Source organism: Lycium ferocissimum, chromosome 11 (genome assembly GCF_029784015.1).
Source record: "Lycium ferocissimum isolate CSIRO_LF1 chromosome 11, AGI_CSIRO_Lferr_CH_V1, whole genome shotgun sequence".
In the NCBI taxonomy this organism is placed as follows: domain Eukaryota; kingdom Viridiplantae; phylum Streptophyta; class Magnoliopsida; order Solanales; family Solanaceae; genus Lycium; species Lycium ferocissimum.
The window spans coordinates 62,324,559-62,330,425 of NC_081352.1; the positions used below are offsets into that span (position 1 = coordinate 62,324,559).

The 5,867-nt window shown below is 35.4% G+C and overlaps 1 long non-coding RNA gene across 1 annotated transcript; it reads left to right on the plus strand.

Annotated features, from left to right (window-relative positions):
• Positions 1–201: 201 nt before the first annotated feature.
• On the plus strand, positions 202–3,525 carry LOC132037838 (uncharacterized). The gene is made up of 2 exons (XR_009410049.1): positions 202–451; positions 887–3,525. It is a non-coding gene; the product is annotated as an uncharacterized LOC132037838 (long non-coding RNA).
• The last annotated feature ends 2,342 nt before the right edge of the window (positions 3,526–5,867 follow it).

Genomic DNA, 5,867 nt, shown 5'->3' on the forward strand with positions numbered 1-5,867 from the left:
ATTCGGCTATGTTCAGAATGCTTAATTGTTGGTCATATTTGCAATTTCAACTATTAGATAAATGGCATGAATGCCTCTCCTCAGATATACATGTGTATACGCGTGTATACACATATATATATGTGTATATCACTCATAACACATATATATTTGGGCCATGTACCTCTCCCCTTCATTTTGTCAGCCAGGCCAAATCCAAACCGACCGGACCCGTCCCAGCTCACCCATAATATATAAACCTAACCACACACAAACACATTTTTTGCCATTTTCAGCTAGGGTTTGAGAAAATCCTAGCGCTGCCACTAAAATCCCTCTATCTCTTCGTCATCCTCCATCTAAATTTGGCAAATTTTAGAGCCACCAGGCTTTTACCAGGCCTGGTATGGCTATTTGAGGCAATGCAATCAATGATACCATCCTATCTCCACCACAGTTGGATCAAAACAAGGTATAACACCCATTTTTCCTCTTCTTTTTTGCTTTTCTACGAACAACAAGGACAAATCCCATTAAGGTCTTGGCTTGATTTTGAATTCTAAAATCTCATTGGTCCATGCACTATGACCCCAATCGATCTCAAGTGGAGGAAATCAGACCATTTATTTGTTGTTTTGTTTAAATCTTGATCGTATAATGTAAAAAACAAAGGAAAATTTCCAGAATTTTGCAAAGTCCCTCATCAAAAAGACTAGGGTTTCGCATCAATTCGTGGTTCCATAAATAGACCTCCATTTCACAAAGAAAAAGAGTGCTCTCGATTTACAGAGTAAAAAAAGCTTGAACTAGGGTTTTAAAAAGCAAATCTACGTTAAACTTGGTTTTTTAGTTCAAGTGTTTAGTTAAATAATTTTTACTCTTTATTTTCTTGTTGTTTGTGGCTGAGACCTAGTTTGGGAAGCACGAAGGCTCCAAGTCCATTCTCGATATTCAGCTGCACTTCAAAAAGGTAATTTTTATCTTGTTATTAATTTTCCTTTACTTCTTGATTAGATTAGTTCTTGATTAATTTAGATGTTTTAGTAGTGTTTGGTTAGTTGTTAACTGTTCATATTAGTTATGTGCTTGTATGTATTTATATTTCCTTGATTGTGATTAGATGTCTTAGTGTAACCATGTGGAGACATTGTTTAGCAAATATTGATTTTAGTTTCTTACGTCTGATTATGTAGAGTAGATTATGCATGAGGGTTCAATGAATTCTAGTTTAAGTTTGACACTGTTAATGGTTAGTTCTATCCTGTTGAGTCTTGTTTTTTTGTCAAAAATTGAGTTTAGCTTTCATATCTAGTTGTCTAAAGTAAGATTTAGTAGATTCTAGTTTATGATTGAAACTAAAAATGCTAATTTTAAATTGATTCTGATTGGTAAAGGTATGAGAATGGTCTGTTAACTTGTAAATTTGAATGATAGTAATTATGATGATGTTTTTCTTTGAGTTTGAACCTCAATGTAACCACCTAGGATTAAGTACAAATTTCAAGAAGGGCTTGACAAGTACAATAGACTAATAAGGTGAACTTATGTGTAAAAAATGACTAACTCCCCTTTGCTAGACTTGGCAAATGAGTGAAATGGCCTTAAGGGACCTGTTCTAAATCTGTTAGCACACAATTTGTTTATTTTGAAGAAGTCAGTCCCAAAATTAGGTGAGGCTAAGGGTATTAAAATGTCTGGTTGGAATAGGTGTTCAATAATAAGGTGACATGCCTAATAAATAGATAGAACTAGACCTATTCTAGCTTGGTATTGTTGATCTGATCTTGAGAAGTTAAAGTGTGGTTAGTATGGTTTTCAAAAACTGTCTCACTTTTAGTTTAATGGGTCTAATGATAGTATGAGGGGTTCATGTGTATGAATGAGCATTTTATAAGCCACTTGACATGGGAATTCTTTTTAAAGACACTATGGAGAGAAAAAGATCTGGAAAGAATCAAGTATAACTTGATTCAAGTAATGCTTTATCTAAAAAACAAGTTTGTCATGACAGGCCTTGCAAATTCATAGGGTGAAACTTACTACACTCATGCATTAACCTGATTCTTTCTCTCATTAGAACAAGGGATTTGGTCCAAGAAGTGAATCTGTTTCCTTAGGATGGTTTTCAAATGATTTTTGTTCCAATAAGGTTGGTCCTAATTCACTTATAGTGTCTGATCTCCAAAAACATGGAAAAATGATAGTAAGAGTCTTATGCAGATTTAACCTTAGTTCAACATAGGTCTGTGGGTTGATTCAAGGTCTTCTCCTGTTGTTCATGTCATGGCGTTATGTCTTTACATTGCAAAAAATGGTATTGAGTGCCCCTGTTGGTAGCTGAATGTCTGACTATATGTTATGATACCTATTTGAGCTTGTGTTTACCTGTTTAGCCTTATTAAATAATATAGTTGTTGTTGTGGTTACTCGCATCAAGTTTAGGGACCTGTTTGACTCATTTAAGACTGTATATTCACACTATGCAATTCTGAAGTATGTTGGGCATCCTGTTGGTTATGTTGGAGTCTAAATTAGGACTTAGGTCTTGTTTGGCATCAGGGTGATAAATGTGAATTTATTAGGTGGTTAATAGAGTCTAAGGCTTAAAGGAAACTTGGAAAAAACTTGGAGTTGCTTGCAACCCAATTCCGTACAGTCAACTTAAGTTAATGACTGATAATGGTAATTGAACCATAGGAATAAGGTGATACTTGGAGGGATTACAGTTGTTTTGACCCAGCCTAATGTAATTTAATCATGATAATAAAAAGAGTTTGAATTAGATTAGTTGAAATAGGTGGGTTAGTTAATTACTTAAATTTAAAAAAACAAGGGCGTACACTTGATATATACATGAGCTTTACAAGACTTAGTCTTTTATGTAGGTAATAATTGGTTTTATCATATGTATACCAGGTATACACATCTGATATGCATGTCAAATGTACATCAGATGGTATATCATATGCATATGAGTGTATATAAAAGTTAAAATCAAATAGGATTCTCATGGGCCTTAACATATGGAATCTGTCAGCTTGAGTATAATGTCCAGACTTCCAAATGGATATAGAAAGGCCTATTCAGCCTTGGGCTAATACCAGGGGATAAATTTGGGCTTGTTTCCTCAGCCTGACTAGGAGTTTAAGATATGCGTATGTGATTGGGCTTGCTAGGCCCATTTCCTGGATTCGATTTGGCATTGTCTCAATCTGATACTTTTATATAGGTATACACCTTGTTGATAGACATGTATATATGCTTGCCTTAGTTCATTTTTATAAAGATAAGTACAACAAAATATTTCTAACCTTTTTCCCCTTTTCTCCTTCTTCTCTTTACCTTCCCTGGCCACTTGCTACACTCATCCCGGAGATATAGCAAAGCGTAGAAGGCCTAACCATGGGTAAAAATAGTTAACTAGGGGCTTCGTACGCCCCTAGCCTAACCTCCTCTTTAATTTTCTGCATTTTTTCACTTGTAAATGTACTTGTTGTATTTGATTGATTGTAAAAACACATTATATTATTGAAACCCTTTATGGTATGAACTAGCCATCTTAGGACAACGACGCTTATGTCGTTTAGTTTTTTACTTTAGGCACCCTCAAACGATTTTCAAAACTCGAGATAGAACCCTTCCTTTTTCTGGAATTTGGCGAGTAATAAGCGAAACTAATTTTCAAAACATATGCTTAAATACGAAACTAACTCTTTTCAACATCACAAACTCATTTTCAAGTGCAGTTGACAATAACTTTTCAATATAAACTTAAACAGTTTCTCTTTAAAACCAAGTATGAAATCAATTTTTTGCGGATATGAGAACACTTTCTGGACATAGACAAAGCCCAGAGTTCAAGCGGAAATTAGAGGAGATTTTGGGCCAAGCCCACCAAGTTTGAACAAGACATAAACAAACAGCTTTTGGGTTAGAGCCCACCTGGACGAATGAAATAGATTTTGGGCCAGGCCCCAACTTAAACAAAACAGATTCTTGGGTCCAAAGTCCACACATTAATAAGTATATGGATTAAAATGTTTTCATGGAAAAAAACTGAACGGATTAACTCAAAATGAATAAAAGGCACTTATGATTAAGAGTTTTTAGAAGAAAAGGTATTCGGGTGGCATACGGTTGATCGGAAAGTATCAATGTGGACAATGTATGAAATAAAAGAAATATATATATAAGTATACATTTCTTATACATATAAAACATGGCATTGTTTTAGACGGGATATACCCGATATATCATCCTTATACATAAAAGGACAAAGTATTTTTACCTGGATATCTTTAAATCCAAACTTAAATATCCTTACTTAAAAGGAATTTATTTGTTACACCTGGGAAATCCCCCTTAGCATACGTGCTGAAAAGACTGACGAGGGGTATGATGTGTAGGAGGCTTGGATAAGTAAGAAATAGTCTTAAATGGTCCTAATTAAGATTTCCAAAGACATTCGAGTTAAGGAAAGAAAGTTGTTAAGGGAAGCGAGTTATAAGTTAGTGTGTCGGGCAAAATTTTGAGTATTGAGTTAATAATGCCTTAAGGATGTTTTGGAGAAGAGTTATAATGTCCCCTAGATTAATAATGAAGTGATAAACAAGTGCTAAGAAGGTTCCATAAGGATTGGAGATCAAACGAAACGACGGGAACAACTCCGGTGGAACTGTGAGTTCCACGACCACGTTCCACGGACAGCATCATGATCCACGGACCGTGGATGTGTCCGTGGAACTGCCAGCAGAGAAGATGGCTGGCTGGTCATGAACCACGACCAGTTCCACGGCCAGCACAAGGTTCCACGGACCGTGGAACAGTCCGTGGAACTCCCGATGACTGAAATTGTTCCAAGTCTTTAAATGTAATCCCACTTCATTTATTTCATTTCCATCAACTTCTTTCATCTCTCAAGACCTCTAGAACCTTCCACATATTTCATCCACAAGAAAAACCAAGGAAATCAAGATCAACAACAAGAATTGAAGTGAATCAAGAGTGAAGGAAACCTCATTAAAGTCATCCAACTCAAGAAATCTCAAGAAAGGTGAAATAGGGTTTTGGTGAGAAAGCTGTATTACCATTCAAGGCTTATTCCTCCATCATCTAAGGTGAGTTTCATGACTTTCCCATGTTATTTGAAGTGTTGTTAGGTTGAAACACTTGGATTGTAGAAGAGTATGGAAAATGGGTCATAAATGGGTGAATAGTGTCAATGTTGAGTAGTAGTTGAAATAAATCATGAAAATGGATATGTTGAGATCATAAATACGTTATAAATGATATTTAGAACATGGAACGAGTATTATATGTGAAAGAACTCAATAGTGAACTTTGGTCATGAATATGGAGAATTTGGAGTGAAATTGCCAAATGAGGATAAAGTGAATGGATTACGTTTATTGTTGTGGTATTTTGCTTGTTGTTATGAATGTTGGGAGTTGGTACGGAATATGGCGGAAATTAGTATAAACAAAGGAAATGCTGCCCAATTTTCTCTAGCTTTAGTAAGCACGTCTTTATAAATGTTTAGCTAATGTCAATACGAATCCTCTTTAAGGTAGAACGTGTGCATTAAAGGAGAACGAGCAAGCAATCGAATAGTTAAACGACAAAGGTATGTAAGGCTAGTCCTTTCTTTCTAAGGCATGACTTTATGGTATGAATCCTCCTATCTTTCTATGACCTCTCTACATATGAATGTATCGGAATGATGAGTCTACGTTATAAAGAGCTCTCGTGAGATGAAGTTAAAAGGTATTTTGTGAATATGATGATGAGCCCAAGTCTAGAGATCCTAAAACTTATGGAACAAGATTCCTACAAGTTAATGATCTTCATACGATCCTTTACTATTACTTATTGTTGCTATACCTAGTTTA